The 21340-nt window shown below is 46.8% G+C and overlaps 1 protein-coding gene across 3 annotated transcripts in view; it reads right to left on the reverse strand.

Annotated features, from left to right (window-relative positions):
• Nucleotides 1-21340, reverse strand: part of EXPH5 (exophilin 5) — a 66522-nt gene that overhangs the window by 32924 nt on the left and 12258 nt on the right. Inside the window, exon 1 of one of the 3 annotated variants that reach the window (XM_047691111.1) lies at nucleotides 17036-17601. The exons of the other annotated variants lie outside the window; for them this stretch is intronic. The gene's annotated coding sequence lies outside the window, so the exon portion shown is untranslated. Of the gene's footprint in view, nucleotides 1-17035; nucleotides 17602-21340 lie in introns of those variants that run through there. 3 annotated transcript variants of the gene reach the window in all.

Here is a 21340-nt window from a genome sequence, read left to right on the forward strand (position 1 = left end):
AATAACTAAATAAATAAACTAAAAAAAAGAAAAAGAAATTCAGTGGCTTTTAAAGCAGAAATATCCCAAGGTTGTCAGGTGAATATGTACAGCCCAGAGCCTGAACATTCAAGGGTCAGGCAGTAAAAAATAATGGCATTGGGTTTACCTATGACTAAAGGAAGTAAAACATAAATAGTTCTGGCCTTTGAAGTGAGGATAACCAGGAAGGGAAGCTATGAGTGACATACCAGTCTAAAGTCTCTGGGTACCTGTAACTCAACACCTTAACCTTTTACACCAGAGTGTCCTACGTCCTATAAAATACAGTCAGTACTTTTATAATGGTTGACTGAGCGCCTGGTACTAACAAGAACACAACGGTTTACACTGATCTACTTACTTAAAAAAACATATTGAAGCTCAACACTAGCAAAACAAATGAAACACCTTAACCTAGAGACATGCGACCCTTAAAAGGACAGCATTTTGAGTCTCAGCTGGGAGACTTCGAGAACATTCGTCTGCAAGTGGAATTCGACCACGTTCACAGGCAGCCCCCGGCTCCTCCTCCTCCCAGTGGGTTTGTTACACACTCGGTCACCCATTTCCAGCGCCCAATCGGCTTTATGCCAAGAACCACAGGGTTACAGACCACATACGTCCAGATACATTACAAGCGCGCACCTTGCTGGCTTTGCAGGTCCAGCTTGACTCAACACATCAGGAGGGACTGTTGTCTACACTTGTCATGTATCCTGCCCCCAGGCTGCTAACTTGACTCAACTAAGTCAGGTCTTTTCTTGCTAAGCCACAGTCCCACCCTCTGCTCCCGAACTGCTCCTCCTTCGTGCACCGGCGTCTTAGACCCTCGTGACGTGGGTGCCCTTGGAGCACCCGCGGACGGAGTGTGTCCCCTGGGGGTTCCTCCTCCTGTGCTGAACTGGTTTTCCATCCCCAGGGGAATGCATCCCACCTCTCCTCTTCTCCTCTCCGTCTCCTCCCCGTGCCCTGCGGACCTTTGCACATCACTTTTCTTTGTCCACCTGGACTCCCAGCAGGTTGGTGTCCCCCTCTTACGTCCACGGGACCCACCTACGAACATGCAGCATGCGGAGCCCCCTCCCCACCCCAAGCACTGGCGGGGCGTCAGGTTCCAGCTGGGTGACCTCGGCCAAATATTTCTCTTTCTCGGCTTCATCTCCCTCATTTGTGAAGAGGGTCGGAGGAGGTGGCCGACTGCTCACAGACCAGGCCTCCACGACTCCTCGCGTCCCTGAACAGTTGCTCCTTCGGGATGTGATTTTGTCACTCCGCCTGCCCCTCGGCCGCGGCTGGCCTTGTGCTCAGAACAGCTGAAAGTGATGAAGGGGGACCGCCAGACTCTGAGCCTCAGGAAGCCTCGCCTCCGACCTCTGCCCCCAGGAATCCGGATCCCGCCCGGGCTGACCACGCCCCCTCCCCCGGGAGTGAGAGCATGCGCAGACCGGACGGCTGGGCGGGGCGCGCTGCCACCTGCCAGACCCGGGAGCGCCCATCCGGGTGCAGAGACTCGAGGGGAGACCGGGAGCGTCCCCCAGCCAAGCGCAGCCTAAGTGACTGTCCCGCAGAACCGTGAGCTAATCAACAGAAGTCCTTCGGAGGCTTTAAGCTTTGGGATGGTTTGTTATGCAGAACTTAAAAACATAAACGCAGATGAGATTATCTTGAAATATCTTCTGGTTTCAAATGTATAGTGAAATGAAAAGGCTCATTATTCCTCTGTCAGAATTAAATCATTATGGAATCTTATAAATCTGAAGAGGGCTTTATAACCTCGTCAACCTCCGCATCTTCAAGTAAAATAATAATAACCAGTGATAACAACAGATGCTGTGTTGAGCTTCTGGTCCACAAGATTCTGTAGCTATTATCGCTAACCCTCATTAGCAGCTGCTAATTAGCCAGGCTAATAGTATGGCTGCATCGGGATTCGATGTCCCCATTTACAGGGACACCACTTGAGCCCGCCCGCAGGCTGGAGTTTTGTCCTTGGATGAGAACCCAGGCCTTGGTTCTCAAGCCGGTGTCCACCTGACTTTCCCTCTCACTGGGTACCACTAACTCCATTAAGAAACGATGCAACTGACAGTAGTAAGCTCAACGTGACTCTTGACGTTTAACCAGGTAGTAATGATGATCCAAATAGGATTGAGGACAGAGCAGCTGGACAGACGTTGCAAGCAAGCAAGTCCCAGAACCCAGAATACTGGAACTACACCTTCCATTTTCTTGTCACAAAGAGCTCAAATAACTCCCCAAATTGCTCCCTTACGAGCTCCTCTTGCTGAGGACAATTCCTCTTTGTGCAGGGCTCATTCTCCCTCTTCATCTCCCTGCTCACAATTTTCTCCGTTTTCTTTATTTCCTTGGCTTCTGTACCCATCATTTTCTCATTCACAGCTGACCTTCCTGTACTCGAGCCATCTTATTCTACCTTGTTCTGCTCTCCAGGCAGCTCGGCAGCCTGATCTCGATCAACCGTCTCCTATTGGCTTCAAAGACCTCTTGCCAAAACATTCCCTCAGCCCCCACCCTCTCCTGCTCTTACAGGTTCCATCATCAGTGAACCCCAGAACAAACTGTTCAACTGAATCCTGTAAAAATGGATTTGTCGCCTGAATTGTAGATCAAAGCAACATGAAAGTTTCCCTCCCACATAGAAATTCAAATACTTTTTTGTTTCATATCACCCAGCAACCACAACACACAGAAGAGCACGAATGGAGTACACGAGCCAGGAACCGTATCCTGAGTCAGAGCTTTGGACGTCCGGTTAATGACATCATGGAAGCTGGATTTGTCTGTCCAACTCAAGACCTTCTGCAAACTCTGCAACCCCCAGAAATCTCACTTCAGGAAAGTGGGCCCCTTCGTGTTTCTGCTCCAGGAAGGTGATACTTCCAGGAACAGATTTCTTATCGCTCATCTGCAAAGGAAAGCTTTAGAAGAACTATTAAGAGTTCTCAGCCAGGAGGAGGCGGAGGAAAGAGAGCAAAAGCCCTTGTCCAGGGGCCGCTCCCATAGCTTCACAATCCCGGGCCTGGGCTCTCCTCTTCCCTGACTGCTTTTCTGAAAAGATTGTTTTTTGAGAGCCTTTGTCTCTAACATTAGAGCCTGCTGTTTGCCTGGTCCACAGCCAAGACTCAGGGAGGGGTAGGGATTAGAAAAAGCAAGCAGGTGTCTTGGAAAATGTGTTCTTTTGCTGACAGGAAAATAAAACCAGAGACGGAAGTCTGGAGGAAGGGAAGCTCCCATAAAGAAAAGGGACGAATGAAAGCAAGCAACAATGACAACCAAAACAACAAACCATTAGAGCTAAAAGAGTGGCGGTCAAGTCATGGCACCAGCTTTCAAGCCAAGCTAGATAATAAGGCCCATTTGAATTCCTTGAATGGCGGTGACTGAGATTGCCCAATCGAGACTCAATGACAGCCTTTTCTGTATTTCTTAGACGGGCCATGATAACCTTCCTGGATGTTTATTGTCATATGACACGAAGTCACAACAGAAGGAAAAATTAAGTAATCTAGGTAACGCTAAGAGGTGTAATTCCCATTGCTGGGTCGGAGCACAGTGAGTGATCTCTTATCGATTAGTCACCTGAAAGAAGATGCTGTAGGAAGGCTGGCTGCCACTCTGAAGTCAGACTTAAGAGTTTGAGGGTCAGTCCCTCATGTAGTCAGCCATCCCTGTCTTCCTAAATTAATCTTAATCTCTTTTTAATCCATTCATACCTTTAACCACACCACCTGGGAAGGCACCCATCGTCATCTTAGATTTTCCAAATGATACTGAATGAATTACTTGTCATGTACCCATCGGGCTGCCCACCAGGGACTGGGGACTATGTCTCATTTGTCTTGGTATCCCCAGGGCCTAGCGTGGTCCCTGACTCGTGGTTGATCAATATCTATTTGCTTAACTTGTGGGGTAATGAAAGAGCTCTACAAACTTATGCCATCATTGTGAAGCAACTCAATCCATATTTGACATACGTGAGAGATGGGATCCTGCACACAAATTAAACTCGTGTTTGCAAAAAGTGATTTTTTTCCCAAAAAATAATATGAGAAAGCAAGAGTCATAGCTAACATTTACACAACTGCTTACTCTAGGATAGGCAAATTATATGTCTTCATTCATTTACTCTTTGCAAGAACGCCACAAGGTAAATAATATTATTCCATTCTACCAACGAGGACATTAAAACACCGAGAGGCCTTCTTTCTGCTCCTTTTGAAAGCCGGTCTGGTTCCTGATGTGCTCTGCGCTTGCTGTCCCCCCCAGCCGCAATGTCCTTCCCTATTTTATCACATGGCCATTCCTGGATATCATTTAGGCCTTAGCTAAAAAGTCACATTCGAAGAGAGAAGCCTTCTGTGACCTTCACCAGAAATAATCCCTTCCTCCAAGCACATTTGATATCAAATTACTTAGTCTACTTTTCTTAATCTCATTAATCTTCTGATGAAAATACTTGCATTTATTTGCTTTTTTCGTCAATCACTTCCCCCTTGTCCCACTAAAATAAAGTCCGTATAAGCAAGGACCTTGCTTGTCCTGTTTTCCGGAATGATGTCTATCTGACACAGAGTGGGGACTCTGTAAGCCCTCGGTGAACAAATGAATATGAATCTGGGCAACTCTTCTCTCTGGACCTGCATTCGTTCAGCTATAAAACAAGGGGCTTGGGGCACCTGGGTGGCTCAGTGGCTTAAGCCTCTGCCTTTGGCTCAGTCATGATCCCAGGGTGCTGGGATCGAGCACACATCGGGCTCTCTGCTCAGCAGGGAGCCTGCTTCCCCCTCTCTCTTTGCCTACTTCTGAGTTATCTCTGTCAAATAAATAAATAAAATCTTTAAAAATAAGATAAAATAAGTGGTTTTAATGAGAAGCTCCCAAGGGTACTGTCCCACTTGTGATGATTCTAAGCCTGGGGGTACAGCCTAATATCTCAAGGGCATGGTTAAGCAAATCCATATTTAGGTCTGTCTGAGATCTTACAGATTCCAGCTGTATGGCTGCAAAGTGCCACCTTTCACACGATTCTCATGGGTCCTTCATCCTTGCACTCCCTCTGCCCTTTCTTCCTGCTTCTTCCCTCGGGATCCAGCCCGTGATTCAAATCAGCTAGTAGAGAATTTACAATTCCAGATCCCAACTGACAATACTCTCATGGAAGATGGGGTTATAATCCCATCTTCTCAGATAACATCTGGAGTTATATCTGGCACCTTCGCAAGGCTGCTGAACGTTAGGGGAACCATGCACATGGCACATCGTCCTGGAGGCGGGACATGGGTCTGGGATTAAAGGGTCAGCATCTGCTGTCTGACGCCATGTGCTGGCTGCTTCCACCAGTGCCCAGCAAACTTCAAAAAAATTTGAAATCACACAATGCAAGAAAGACCTGCCTATGGTTATCCTGTGATGAGGATGAGAGCAAGGCTTTTGCCTAGCTTCAGACCCGACTACTCAGCAGCATGTTACGTGTGTTATTTCTAGAGTGAGCACAGATTATTTTCTGAAGCCTGAATTATTCAACACTTGCCCTGTCTCGGCCCTTTTTTCCATGCCAGTGGGCTCACCATTGGAGTGTCAGCTCCTTTACCAGAGTGCTAGACTTTCTGAACATACATCGAGCGATGACTAAGTATTTGAAAACTAGAGTTTTTAGCCTCTGCTTCCCACTTATTTACCTATTTTTTTAAAGTAGGCTCTGCACCCAGCATGGCGTCCAACATGGGGCTGGAACTCACAATCATGAGATCAAGACCTGAGCCGAGATCAAGAGTTGGACACTTAACCGAAGGAGCCACCCAAGCTTCCCCACCCCCCACCCGCCACTCATTCTTCTTTATACAGATGCTCAGACATGTTTCCACAGGAACTTGTAAGGCAAGGGTTAATGCAAGTTCCACGTTAGGATTCTGCAGTGTAGGGGAGCTGCTCGAAGCGGCAAGAGTGGACAGAAATCCCTCGTGGGAGGCTGGTATTAGCACACCTGCAAGGCAGGTTAGAGCCAATCAGTTCTCATCCATAGGTAAAGTCCATGATCTCAACATCTTGGATTTGCTTACATATCCTATTATTCATGGCTTTTTTCCAAAGACGACTAACATCCTAAATTCTGGCCACGCCCTCTATACGGCTAGTTATATAACCAGGTAACAAGACAGAACTGTACTTGCCAATATCTAGTGCATCTCTCCTTCGTTTTCATGAATAAGGATGCAGAGCATGTTACTTTTCTCTCATATTCAGACAATTTAATGCCAATTCTTAGAACATGTCCTGTCAAGGAAAAAAATACTGAAAGAGGAACAGTCTCAGAGAAGCCTAGGCAATTCCACAAGGTTGAAAGAAAGTGATGCCCATAAAATTTTATTCCAGATCTGGGCAGAAAGGTCATAAGACTACATTGCCTTGACTGTAATTAATACCCACATTTATCATATTCAATTTAATTCGCTCTGTACCATGCTAATTTAGCGATGTTAGAAAACCAACTCACACCCAACGTTCTAGAGGTAGCTTTAACTTTAAGAAACTTAATGCTGAAATATGGCATGCTCTCTCTCCCTACCCCTACGCACACACCCAAATGTGTAAGCCAGGGCTACAACAGCTACTCAGTCTTTGCTTCAAGACATAGAATGCGAGAAAATGCCCGAGATCTCCTAAATGCCACCACCATGAAAGTCGTGCTCCTGTGCCCCCATCAGGGATCGCGGAGGATCAGAGAGTCCATGTCACAAATCATTAACCACTGCAGGATTCACTGACAGGGTCAAAGAAAGTCTGGTGTGGACATATGTTAAGATTCATTGGTCTGGATCACAGTTTGTAATACGTTTCCAAAAAGAGTTAACCTCTGAAGTAATCCTTATCCAAATGGTTGCTGCTTTTCCCAAGTTCACTTTAACAGACATGTCTCACAATGGGCTGGGTTTAAACTGTTTTTCTCCATCTATTAACCTGATTGATCAATACTCCACATCCTCAGAAATTACTGCAGAAGCACATTACAAAAGGCTTCACTTTGAACACTTCCTCCTGAATCCTTGAGCTAAATGTTATCATTAAAATTAGGACTCTGCTCATCAGTTATTTCAAACATACATAATTTTTCATATTGTATCATCTCATCCAGAAGAGCTTACTATGTTTTGTCTTTAGATGTAGTTACATTTATTTATCCAAATATCCCCCAGAGAAGTACTCCCAGAATGCTTCTGTAACAAAATCCGTACCTGGGGCAAAAGGAAATAATGCTAGCCATACAAATGCATGGGTCTATCCCAAATTATGTAACTTATTTATGGAAACCTAATGTTGGTATAAAAGATATTACATAGGTGTGGACTATTCCTGACTAACAATGACCTTGGATTTTAAAAGTCATCAACTATTTAGCTTGAATCACTTAGGCGTTTTGAGCAAAAATGTTTGGTTTTGGGTAGGATACAATAATGTCTGGCATAGAAAAAGAAAAATGGGTGTCTGATTCCCTCATCATTTTGTTTTGTATTGTTTTCCTTTAAATCATTCCGGCACCTCCACTCTCATTGCTAATACCCAAAACAGGACTCACCAGTAATGTATTAAGTACGGCAGTCTGTCTGTCTGAGAGCCAGGAGCCCCGCTTACAAGCAGTCCAGGAAGCACTGGGAGCCTGTCCCACCCACAGAAGAGGGGTCATGAGTAGTTGTGTTTTGGGTTATATGATCCAAAATTTTTCACATTCCTGGTCCTCATCAACCAAACCAGGAATTCGCTTGACCTAAAAGCTAAACAAGAGAAGGAATGCTGCCCAGCTGATGTGTTTTATTTGCGACAGTGATTAATAACTCAGTCATGTGCTTCCTCCTACATGTCTTGAAATCACGATGACAAGTAAGACAAACTGAAGTCACACTGGGTCTGAGAGTTGCACTGTGGGAAGGTATTACGCGATACCGAACGTAGAAGCCACGAGGCCAGAGAGTCACAAACGGGCTGAAGCCACGGGGCAGAGAGAAAGTGGCAAAAAGAAACTCAGCTGTGGCAATGGAAATGAACCAGGAGAAGCAGGGCAGTGAGGCTGAGCCCCTGTCTGGCCGATCACCAGCCCCGGGGACTGGCCCCAGGATGCTGCTCTGTTTGGACCAATGTCCCCGTTTCCAAAGACTGTGCAGGGTGAGGCTGTTCCTGTGTTTCCTTACTTGACTCACAGTCAAGTGCCACCCATCCTCCGAGGTAAACCAGTGTATCTTGTCACTTGCAAGAGCATAACTGGGACAGCCCACCACAGTCAACGAGCAGGCACCTGCTCACAAGGGAATTCCTCAGTGTCAGGACAGGAAATCCTAAATGTCAATAAAGTGCCATTATATGTGCCATCATACGATTTTCCAGTTCTTTCTTTTTTCTAATTATTAAAGTAAAGTTACACTCAATACAGAAGACTCGGGAAAGTTCAAAGTAAATAAAAACCACTTGTAATCCCCACAATCAGAGGCACTGCTATGTGTGCCTGCATCCACCCAGCATTTTAAAGCAAGGACAATGTTCCACTGAGGGTCAGCCTGTCTCAGGTTTAGCTGCGGCATGAAAGCAAGAGCCTCCACACATCCAGACAGATTGTGAGGAGACCAGTCAGGAGAACCTACTTATAGGATTTATTAAAACAAATAAAGGGGCACCTGGGTGGCTCAGGCGGTTGAGTGTCCGATTCTTGATTTTGGCTCAGGCCGTGATCTCAGGTTTGTGAGATCGAGCCCTGTGTTGGGCTCCATGCTCAATGGGGAGTCTGCTTGAGATTCTCTCTCTCCCTCTCCCTCTAGCCCTACCCCTGCTCATGCAATCTCTGAAATAAATAAATCTTTAAAAAATAAAATAAAACAAAAAAAGCCAAAGTTCTTTGCTATATGTTTTCTTCTGGTTTTATAGTTTTCAGTCGTATGTGTAAATCTTTAACCCATTTTGAGTTGATTTTTATGTATGATGAAAGATAGGGGTCCAGTTTCATTCTTCTGTATGTTGGCAGTCCAGCTTTCCCCATACCATTTGTTGAAGAGACTACCCTTTCTCTATTGTGTATTCTTGGCACCCTCATCAAAAATCAGCTGACATATATGCATAAATTTATTTCTGGGCTCTTTTTCCTGTCCCATTGGCCTATATATTGATCTTTATGCCAGTACCATACTGTTTTAACTACTGTAGCTTTGCAATATATTTTGAGATTAAAGAGTGTGGTGTGATTTCATGGATATAATCCAAAAGCACAGGCAAAAATAGACAAGGGAGACCATATCAAACTAAAAATCTCCTGCACAGCAAAGGAAACAATCAATAGACTGACAAGGCAACCCATGGGATGAGAGAAAATACATTCAAAGTGCATCTCTGTTAAAGGGTTAATTTCCAAAATATGCTGAGTCACCTGGGTGTCTCACTCGGTTAAGTATCTGGAGCTCAGGTCATGACCCCAGTGTCCTGGAATAGAGCCCTGCTTCAGGCTCCTTGCTCAGCGGGGAGCCTGCTTCTCCCTCTGCCTGCTGCTACCCCTGCTTGTGCTTTCTCTCAGACAAATAAATAAATAAAATCTTTAAAAATTTTGTCCAAAATCTGTAAGTAACTTATAATTCAATAGAAAAAATTTAATAATTTGATTTTAAAATGGGGGAGGGGGACACTTGGTGGCTCAGTTGAGCATTGGGCTCTTAGCTTTAGCACAGGTCGTGATCTCATGGGTCATGGGATCGAGCCCTGTGTCTGGCTCTGTGCTCAGTGGACAGGCCCTCTCCCCCTCCTCTCACTCCTTCACAGGCTTTCTCTCTTTCTTTCTCAAATAAATAATTAAATCTTCTCTTAAAAAATGGGCTAGGGAATTGAATAGACATTTTTCCAAAGAAAGCATACAAATGGCCAAGAGATACATGAAAAGATTCTCAAAGTCAATAATATCAGGAAAATGCAAATCAAAACCACAGTGAGCTATTACCTCATATCTGTCAGAATGGCTACGATGAAACAAAACAAAACAAAACAAAACAAAAAACAAAGGCAGGGCTGAAGAAATTGGAATCCTTTAGTACCCTGTTGATGGAAACGCAAAATGGTGCAGCCACTATGGAAAACAGTATGGAGGTTCCTCAAAAACTAAAACAGAACTACCATATGATCTAGGAATTCTACTCCTGGGAATATACCAGAAGGAAATGAAAACACTAGGTCAAGAGATATCTGTACCTCCCGTGCTCATAGCAATATCATCCACAACGGCCAAGATGTAGAAAGAATCTGAAGGTCCATCAACGGGTGGATTTTTTAAAATGTGGTATAAACATATAAACATAAAATGGAATATTACTCAGCCTCTAAAAAGAAGGAAGGTCTGCAAATGTGACAAAATGGATGAACCTTGAGGGCACTATGCTGAGTGAGATGAGCCACACACAGAAAGACAGATACTCAATGATTCCACTTATATGAGGTTTCTAATGTAGTTAAACTCAAAAAAGCAAAGAAAAGAATGGTGGTAGTAAGGGATTGGGGGGAGGGGGATATGGGGAGTTGCTAATCCACACATATAAAATTCCAGTTCTGCCTAAATGAGTAAGTAAGTTCTAGAGATCTGCTGAGTAACATTGTGCCAACAGATAAAAAACACTTTATTATGCACTGAAAACTCTGTTAAGAGGGTAGAGCTCATGTTAAGTGTTCTTACTTAAAAAAACCCCAAAGACCTCTTGTTAAGGTTACAAGTCCCGTTACCCACACTGGGTCAGAGGAGTGGAGGCAGATGGAGGAGTTTAGAGAGAGAAGCCTCAACAGCACTACCAGAAGACCTCCGTCTAGGTCGCTCTCAGTCTGGGGGAAGGGCTGCCTAGTGTTTGACTCTTGTGCAAGAAGAGTAAGTTCAAGAAGCTGGTGCCAGCCAGCTCGGAGTGAAGGGAGGTTGCTCAGCAGGAAATCAGTCCTCACTTCCGGGGTCTCTTAGGCAGAAGTGCTCGGTGCGTGTCCCATGGACAAGACATGGGGTTCTCTTAGCTCATATCCATGAGAGTTAGCTCGAGAGGGAAAAGACCTTAGTGGAAAGAGGCTGTGGGTGAATCACTGCTCCTAGGGACATAAAGGGTTGGCAGAGAGCAGGGGACAGCACACCCTTTCATCAAGGAAGCTGCAGGAGAACAGAGCCTAACCTCTCCCAAACCCCCTGAGGCAAGAAATGCAAACATCTGTCCAACCCAGAGAGTGTGGAAGCCATCCCACCTATTCCCAAGATCAAGCAAAAGCATTCAGCATTCGTCCCCCCTATATCCCCCCCACTCAAACTTGTACCTCTCTGCCCATCCACACTCCACTTCATCCACTAAGGGCATGGAGAGGTAAAGGCTTTGGTAGGGGGGGCGGGGAGAAGGAAGGATCAAACCCCTCGTCACTGTTACTGGCTTCCCGCCATGGGTGTGCAGGGGAATGGCTGCTTCTCTGAGTGACATCAGACTTAATCAGGGACCAGACAGCCCCATCACTATATAGTGAATTGGGACTGTGTTTTGTGTCAAGTGGCCAAAGGATTTTTGTTACCTAACACTGAGCAGAAAAGTCATCGGACTACTCATGTTTTTATCCAGGGGCATTAAAAGGCCCAAACTATAGATGCTTTCTGATAATACATCTTAGGGGCCGGGCTTGCCCAACATGCCACATACACGTGCATGGGTTTTTTTAAAAATGCTTTTCCACTATAAATACTGTTTTGCAGCCAAAAATTCCCACTTAGCATTGTATTAAGAATGCTACGCTACATCAGTATTTTCTTATCCCTGCATTTGTTCCATAGTATATGTACCTAGTCCCTTATTGTTGGATATAGGAGTTTTGGGCTTTTTAAAAAAGATTTTATTTCTTTATTTGTCAGAAAGAAAGAGAGAGAGTGCACAAGCAGAGGGATCAGCAGGCAGAGGGAGAAGCAGATGCCCCACTGAGCAGGGAGCCCGATGTGGGGCTCATTCCCAGGACTCTGGGATCATGACCTGAGCTGAAGGCAGACCCTTAACCAACGGAGCCACCCAGGTGTCGTTAGAAGTTGTTTTTTTTTTTCTTATTAAAAAATGTCCAATTACTGGAGAGGTTGACTACTATTTCATGTGTTCATTGCATACGCGTTTTTTTAATGAGTTACCTGCTCAACACAGGTTATTTTAAGCCTGGTGTCACTGAAAATATCAGTTCTTCAAAGCTCAAGGCAAAGGACCAAAAGGGTGTCAGGACGGGTAACAGAATTTTCTTGGTTGTTTGCCTCCCGTTACTGCTGCCTCTGTTCAGACTGTGGTGGTAAATACAAAGAGAGGCATGATGTGGCCCCAGCACACAGACACCATTGTCATAGACGTTCCCCAGCGCCATCTTCATCTTTTGCTGCCAATGGCCCCAGACTGGCTTGGCGGCATAGTGACGCCGTCTGAGCGTGTGTGAGAGTGGATGGAGGGGGACAGTCAGAGATGTGTTCTGATCCCTTCGTTATTGGGCTGATCAAGTAACATCTATGTGTCTCATTTCTCGTGGATGGAGGGGGACAGTCAGAGATGTGTTCTGATCCCTTCGTTATTGGGCTGATCAAGTAACATCTATGTATCTCATTTCTCTCATCTAGACAACTCCGTTCTTCATGACCAGACCCCCTGCTTGCCCGTGTGGACTTGTTTCCCGTCGTCCCCTCACTTACCACCAGGTGCCAACCATTCAAAGCCCTGGCCGCACTCTCCCGCCTTTCCCCAAGTTGCTCTACGCCAGCTTTGTCTTCCCTCCCGTACATATTCTTGGTCCCACGATCTAGCTCAGTGCTGGCACTTCACTAAAGGATTGAAAAATGTTTTTTGAGTGAAAAATAAAATGAATTCAATTCAACTACAATGAGCATTTTCGTTTGTAAAGAAGCTGGGGATACACTAGGAAATGTGAGCTCTAACAGCGGGAAAAGATACACAGAAGAGCCGTGTTATAACATAGGGCATGTCAGATCCTCAAAAGAAAAGAAGTTGGGGCACCTGGGAGTCTGCGTCAGTTAAGTGTCTGCCTTCGGTTCAGGTCATGATCCCAGGTCCTGGGATCGAGCCCCATGTCAGGCTCTCTGCTCAGCCAAGAGTTTGCTTCTCCCTCTGCCTACCACTCCCACTGCTTCCCACTCTCTCTCTGTCTGACAAATAAATAAATAAAATCTTAAAAAAAGAAAAAAGAAAAATAGTCTCGGGGCCCTAAAGTGGCTCAGTCTGGCTCTTGGTTTTGCTCGGGTCATGATCTCGGGGAACCTGGTATGGAGCCCCGGTTCAGGCTCAGGCTCTGTGGTGGGTCTGCTGTGGGGTTCTCTCCCTCTGCCCCTCCCCACACATATCCTCTCTCTCTAAAAAATAAATAATCTTTACAATGAAACAAACAAAAAAAAAACCAGTCTCTGTACTTACAATACTTCTGACACTAACTGCCCAGAATTAGTGTAGATTCCATAGGTTAAAAACTCGGTCCTACAGGACTTGACCCCACTTCAGCCACTGATCTCCAACCCAGGCTCCTGGTACTTCGGACTGACCATCCAAGGGCCGGTCTTGGGGTTTGATTATTTGCTGGAACAGCTCAAAGGACACAAGTAAAGAATTTACCTACTATTGCCAACGTATTAAAAAGGATTTTTATCAATGACACAAACGGACAGCCACATTAAGAAATGCACAGGACAAGGTCTGGAAGCGTCCTGAGCACAGGAGTTTCTGTGGGGTTGGGGGTACACAGCCCCTCCCAGCATGTGGATGCATTCTTATTCACCACCCAGAAGCTCTCTGAACTTTCTGGCTTAAGGTCCTTATAGAAGCTTTGTTGGGTGGGCATGATTGGTTAAATCTTTAGCTGTCACTGGTTAAGTTCATTTCCAGCCCCCACCCCTCCTCACTCCTCCCTGGAGGTCAGGAGGTGAGGCTTAAAGTTCCAATCCGCTATTCACATGACTGGTTCCTGTGACTCCAAGTTCCAGGAGTCCCTGACTGGGATGTGGTTGAAAGGAGCGCATTATGAATAACTAAAGACGAATGGATAAAGATGTGGTCCGTATGTACAATGGAATATTACTCAGACATCAGAAAGGATGAATGAATACCCAACTTTTGCATCAACATGGATGGGTCTGGAGGAGATTATGCTGAGTGAAGTAAGTCAAGGAGAGAAAGTCATATCATATGGTTTCACTTACTTGTGGAGCATAAGGAATAGCGTGGAGGACATTAAGAGAAAGAAGGGGAAAATGAAGGTGGGGGGAATTGGAGGGGGAGATGAACCATGAGAGACTGTGAACTCCAAGAAACAAACTGAGGGTATTAGGGAAAGGGGTAGGGGAATGGATGAGCCTGGTGATGGGTATTAAGGAGGGCACAGACTGCATGGAGCACTGGGTGTTACACGTAAACAATGAATCTTGGAACACTGCATCAAAAACTAATGATGTGGGGCACCTGGGTGGCTCAGTGGGTTAAAGCCTCTGCCTTCGGCTCAGGTCATGATCTCAGGGTCCTGGGATTGAGCCCTGCATTGGGCTCTCTGCTCAGCGGGGAGCCTGCTTCCCCCTCTCTCTCTGCCTACCTCTCTGCCTACTTGTGATCTCTGTCTGTCAAATAAATAAATAAAACTCTTAAAAAAAACTAATGATGTACTGTATGGTGACTAACATAATAAAAAATAACAACAATTTAAAAAATAAAATACATGTTTAAAAACAAACAAACAAAAAACCACACAAAAACAAACCCCAAAAAACAAAAACAAAAGATATCCCTCTCACCCCTACCACTCAGGAAATTTCAAGGGTTTTAGAAGCTCTGTGCCAGGAACCAGAGACAAAGATCAAATACATATATTTCTTCTTATGTCACAATCACATAATAAAAAAAAAAATTCTTGCTTTGGGACCATAAAGAAGGATATGATTTGTTCTGGGTTAGGGCTGAGGAAGCATTCATAGAGATGGGTCTTAGGAGAGATGGAAATATACTGGTGTATACTGGAGGATAAGTGCCATTAGGGCAGAGTCTGAATCTGCCACTGTTCCTCCCGAATGATGCTCTTCTGTGAATGATCAAATGGTTTGGAAAACAGATTGTGTGTGTGTGTGTGTGTGTGTGTGTGTGTATAGAAAGGCGGTAGAGTTGCAGACCATCATTGGCAGAGAGTAACCTGAGGAAAGGAAGTAGAATAGGAGTGAAGGGGCAGGTTTTCTTTCTTTTTGTTTTGTTCCAGTGTTCATAGAAGTTTTTATCTGCTGGCCTTGAGTTAAGAGAAATCATGCAAGCTTAGTCCTGGAGGTCAATCACTGTCTATTAATATTTTCTATATAATACTATCCTACTGTCATTGGGCCATAAATAAGAATCCCAGAAACTCTGAAATTCTCTCAGTTCCTTATTAGAAACACACAAGAGAAGGTTCAAGACTCAGATCTTGCAGGTCTTCCGGAGGCTTCCTATGCTTTCATATGAAGAATAGGGCTTGGAGGGGAGGTCAAAGATTTCTTTTTGTGGCCTCACACCTGTCACTCCAACCAGCCCACTGGGTGGCTGCTCCCTGATTCAGCAGATTCACCTAAAAGTTAGAGGTAGGGAGACAGTTACCACATAACCCTTTAGCACATAATTAACTTCCCTTTTATCAGAAATGATTGTGTGCTTCTCTAGTTATCATTCATAATAATAATAATAATAAAAATACATAAATGGTTAACTTACATATCATTCTCCATGTGCAAGTTTAAAAAATTATATTTAGCAATTTCTGCTAAAAAAATTAGTGAACACATAGCAGAAGTAACTGAAGGTGATCAGATTCCTGGGGAGGGGGGTAGGGAGGAGTGCAGGGGTGAGGGGTGAGGTACAAGCCACAGTTACCCACCATCAACAAACACGAGCCCTATTCTTTAGGGCTTTAGTTCCCAACACTGCAATGAAGATGTGTGGGGCGCCTGGGTGGCTCAGTGGGTTAAGCCTCTGCCTTCGGCTCAGGTTGTGATCCCAGGGTCCTGGGATCCAGCCCCGCATCGGGCTCTCTGCTCAGCAGGGAACCTGCTTCCCCCCCCCCTCTCTGCCTGCCTCTCTGCCTGCTTGTGATCTCTCTGTCAAAAAAAAAAAAAAGAATTGAAGTGAAGATGTGTGTCTGCTAGTTCAAGTTCACTAAGTGTGTTATGTAGAATTGGAACAATGGAGGTGTTAATAGGCCATAACTGGGAGTCCTAGTCCTCCATCCACCTCTAACCCTCCTTCAAGGCCAGTATCTTTATGACGGCTCTCCTCATCATTTCAGCTCCCACCCATCTTTCTCTCATTCCCAAAGCCTACCGTCAGGACCACCCATGAAGTACTTAGTCATGTGCTGTATACTATTTAAATTTTCATGCCCTGTTGGGGCGCCTGGGTGGCTCAGTGGGTTAAGCCGCTGCCTTCGGCTCAGGTCATGATCCCAGGTCCTGGGTTCGAGCCCCGCGTCGGGCTTTCTGCTCAGCAGGGAGCCTGCTTCCTCCTCTCTCTCTGCCTGCCTCTCTGCCTACTTGTGATTTCTCTCTGTCAAATAAATAAATAAAATCTTTAAAAAAAAAAAAAAAAAAAAAAAAAAAAAAAAAAATTTTCATGCCCTGTGTGCCCAAAGAGATGATCGATTTCTTGGGTTCTATGTTCCGCATTTACCACAGCAGACCTCAAAAATCATACAAATACTAGGTCCTCAAAATATTGTCAAGTATCTCTTATTTGAATGGAATGGAAATATCACTAATCTTGATCCCCAAAGAGGCTGAAGTTTATTCAAATAAACTCCCATCATGATAAACTTAGAAAGGACCATCTCTTTCCTTCCCCATCATGCCCGTTGATGACACCATTCTCAGCCTCGCCGCTTTGAACCTAGAGATCTATGTTCGATATATTCCAGCACATTCTGGAATAGCAGGGCCAAATGACCTGCCGGGGCTTCATCCTGGCGCACAGCAGCTTACCTGGTCGGTGCTGGGCGGCACAAGGTAGAATGATGGCTTTATCTCTCTCCTCATGACTTGGGACAAGCTTCTAAACCAAGATCCCCAGTGCCCTAGGCTGGTGGAGAGGGCACAGTGAAGACAGGGGACTCCCCACTTGCTGAAGCTGAAACGCACGTCTGCTGACCTCACACGAAGAGAAGGTACCACCCAAAAGTCAACTTGCTGCTACTTCACCAAGGAAACAGGAAGGGTCTCGGTTTTTTTGGTTTTGGAGGAGAGGAGGGTATTTTGATCATCAGTCAGCCTTAATTCTTTTTGCTTGGAATGGGAGAGCTGACAGGTAGGAAATGAAAGCACCTGCACTCTCCTCTGGCCGCCGGGGCACCTGCTGTCTGGCAGGCTGTTTGCCTCCGCTTGCCCGGGCACCGGCTCCTGGGGGCCAGTCAGTCCCTCCTCGCCTGTCAGGTGCCCGCTGGCAGCTTCGACGCACAAGTCCTTTACCAGGCCATCTGGAGCTGGAGAACACTTGCCAGGCTCCCTTGCCAGAACTCTGCTCCGAATTCTGCCCACTTTTCCCTTCATCTCCTGTCCTGGTCCCACACCTAAGACCTGACCTTCGTTGGGGAGAGAGAAAGTAGCTCACGAGATAAAACATCTCCCTGTTTCAGAGCTGGTGACGGAACCGGTGGCCTGCCGTGTTCAGATCTATTACCTCCCTGGACGCCTAGGGCGTGGAGTCCACTTGAACCGGCCAGTTTCAGTGTGAACAGTGGTCCGATGCCAAAAGCTCCTGAAAGCCAAAAACCTGGGCTCCCATGAACTCACTGTCCCCCTTCTCCAGCCGGTCAGGCCCAAGTCCTGCTAATGTAACTTTGCAAAGATTTCCTGAGCCTCTCGCCTTCTCTTCATCCTTAGTCAGGGCCCCTAAACATCTCTCTTCTAATCCTGGAGTCCCCAGCTGACTCACTCTGCTGCTCCGGGCATCCCAGGGGCTCCCCAGGGGCTCCCGTTTGCAGCCAGCCCTCCTGCCAGTCATGGGTTCTCACTTTGTACTCTGGTGACAGTACTCCTGCTCCCCAGAGTCCCCCACATCTTTGTGCCATCTCTAGGGCTGCCTGCCCCGTTTGGGATGCCCTTCCCACCTTTACAGAACTCCACACCCCACTAAAGACTCAGGCCTCGTCTCCTCCAGCTAAGTCCTCCCTGAGACCTCACCTGGGGGGAAATGACCTCTGTGTCCCTGTGCGTAGCTGGCTTATTGTCTGTCATGGTACATGAAATAGGCTGTTTTTAAGTCCTTCTCCATCGCTGAGGACTGAGAGACTACGGAGAGCATTCTGTATTTCCCGTACTAGTTCCTAACAGCATCTCCCGTGTATGTATCAGCTAAATAAATGAGTGCCGCTCTATGGAAGTGTCATTGAACCCATGATAGGGATAAAAATCTCTCTTACAGGGCTCTCACCCTAGAAAGGAACACAGAGGTACCCAGCCTTGGACCCCCCAGGGCTGTGAGGTGCTGCTGACCCACCCGATGACTACCGCGACCCGGGAAGGCAGGAGGACCCACACCCCGAGAGAAGGGGGCACCTGGCCACCTCCCCAGGAGACCCAGGCCCCTGGAGGTGCAGAAGCTTCCATCTTTATGGCTCCCATCTGTGAATGGCCCAGAGCAGCTCAGAGATGAAGCTCAGATGACCTGAGGCCAGAAAAGCATTTTTATCGCTTTCATGCTAAAACTGTCATTTCTTCGAAGCACAGTTTGGAAATTGTGCCATGTACAACACTTGTTGGTCGGTTCTCAGACACAGGCAAATTGTTTATAATAAAAAGTTACATTGATGTGTCTCTGTATTCCTGTGAACTCTCTCCAAGATCTATAAGGCCCTGAACAAGGTGTGAAAAGTTGCCACACGGAAGAAATGAAAAATAGCCATGCAGGAGTTCGGAGGCAGGCGGGGCCGAATGCTAGGTGCAGAATGCTAGGCAGACCAAGGTGAGGGTGGGGTCCGGTGTGGCTTTGAAGGTGGAGACAGCTACCCTGCAGGGAATACGTTACTCATACACCTTTTAAAGCTTTTTGCCTGGATGTCAGGGGCAAAGCAATTAAACAGCTGTGGACAGACATGACCTAATTTATGGGCCTTTCCAGCTGTCTTGTGTGGAGCCGTTGCTACCCGAACCTACAAATAAGGATGCGTTTTGATGGGATGCGGCGTGGGGGGGGGGGGCCGCCCTGACATCCCCCACCCCAACAGGGAAGGTCATTGTCAGAAATCACCCCAGTGGAGCGTCAGCGCTTTGGCTACTCGGAGCAGGGAAGCTCCTCTACCCATGGGGAGGGCATGACTTTCAGGAGTTCTCCCGTGGCCTCCGCTGACCGGGAGCCACCAAGTGCAAGCCCGCGTGCAAATACACGGTAATAAACCAGCAACCGAGACCCCACCCTCAAACAGGCACAGTCCAAAGAGTCGTTTTTAAATACCTTGCTGGGATCTGGAAGAAAGGAAGAACCAAGTGTAAAATACACGGCAGCCTTTTTTTTTTTTAATAGGCTGTTAAAACGTCTGCAGTTTCAAAGATCCCCCCCAAATTAAAAGAAAAACCTGAGTCACCCTCTGAACGCTGACACGATTTAAATCAAAACGCTGGCTGTTTTGGGGATTTCATATAACCCCGCAGGCGGTCCTCGGGCCATCTGGGAGCGTCTGAGGAGTCTGTCTCCAGAGGCCCCTGGGCTCAGTCACTGAAGCCTGAACCTCATCAGCACCCCCGGAACGTTCTTGGGCGTCCCGTGGCCCGCGAGCGTGTTCGGCGTGGCTGCAGGGGATCCTGGGGGCCCTCCGTCTGACCCGGCTCTGATCTCCGCTCACGTGTTTTCTCAACTGCTATTTAACTCCCTGAAAGCTAAGGGATTAACTGCCCTTGGAACCTCCACTTCCCCCACCCCCTACCCCGTCTCTGTCGTCCCGTGTCGCGATCACGTCCCCTACGGAGCCACAGAACACACCGCACCAGTGCCTTGGGGGACAGTCGGAGTCCCACGTCCTAGTCCCACATCCACCCTGGAGATTACTCTGGTCTTGAGACTCTTTGAGGAAAGAGAGAAACAAGGATAATAATACTGGGGTGGGGGGTGGGGGAATAGGGATAATCACGTTTGTTCTTTCTACCTTCAAGGACATTTTTTTAAGGGCTCTGGTGAACACGGGAGGCTTTACGGCTCTGCATATATTTAAGTATTCCTGAAGAATCACAGAAGCGGCACAGAGGTAGGTAACTCCTTCCTCTCGCTTTTGGCCAATTTGTACTAAAACCAGGCTGCTTTTGCCTTTCAAGAGCTCTTGGGGCTTCCACGTCGCCTTCTCTGGCTAGGCCGTCCTACTTCCTCACAGTGAACGTGACCACCCAGGAGCCGCGGCCAAGAGCCTGTGGCCGGAGCGTGGGAGCAGAGTCACAAGGACACGACTCACAACAAGCCTCCTTCGGATATCACAGCCCTCGCGTTTGTGTGCAACCCGCATTTAGTGGGCGGTAAAACAAAACAAAACAACAAAAAGTAAAAAGCAATTCTTCCCGTTGCCAGGCTCAACAACAGCTCCAGGGACAGAAGGTCCCTTTGATCCTACCAAGCAATTTTAAAGTGGGAAAGCACTGGAAACAAGGTTTATTATGTCTGCGTGGGGCACAGCCTTCTCAGTCGTCCTCTGCTAGGGCTCCAAGCCTTCGCCTCCCAAACCACAGGGTTTCCTGAAAATCAACACTCCCTCAACTTGTGCAACAGTGTAGGAAAAGATGTGTGTGCCAGGCGGAGTCAGGGCCCCATGCCCCAGCTGTCAGGCCAGGATCCCCTATTGTACATTACAGTCATCTGGGGGAGCTTTAAAAAATGCCCATGCCCAGGCTGATGGCAGAGCAATTAAGCCAGAATGTCAAGGTGAGGCCTGGCCCCGGTAATCCAAAGAGTTCCCCAGGTAGCGGTCATTTCAGCCAGGTCTGACAACCTGTCTTAGCAGAGCCTGCAGGCCAAGACCTGTCATTTCAGAAGCCAAGAAGATAGCAAGTATCTTAGTGTCCAGGTGGGCTCATAGAGAACGGAAGTGCCACACCCACACGAGAAGGCAGAACGAGAGGGTCTGTGGCGCCTGCTCAGGATGCCATGCCCTACACTTTCCCCCATGAGGTGCTGCTGATTGGATGCCTGACCCCAGGGCAGTCCATCTACAGGCTGGCCAGAGATGTGTCCTGTGACCCTGATGTTCCAGAGGCTCTGGAACAGAGAACACAAGAAGCAGCAGTCTGTCCAAGAATCAAGGGCGCGCT

Source organism: Lutra lutra, chromosome 10 (assembly GCF_902655055.1).
Source record: "Lutra lutra chromosome 10, mLutLut1.2, whole genome shotgun sequence".
NCBI classification, from domain to species: domain Eukaryota; kingdom Metazoa; phylum Chordata; class Mammalia; order Carnivora; family Mustelidae; genus Lutra; species Lutra lutra.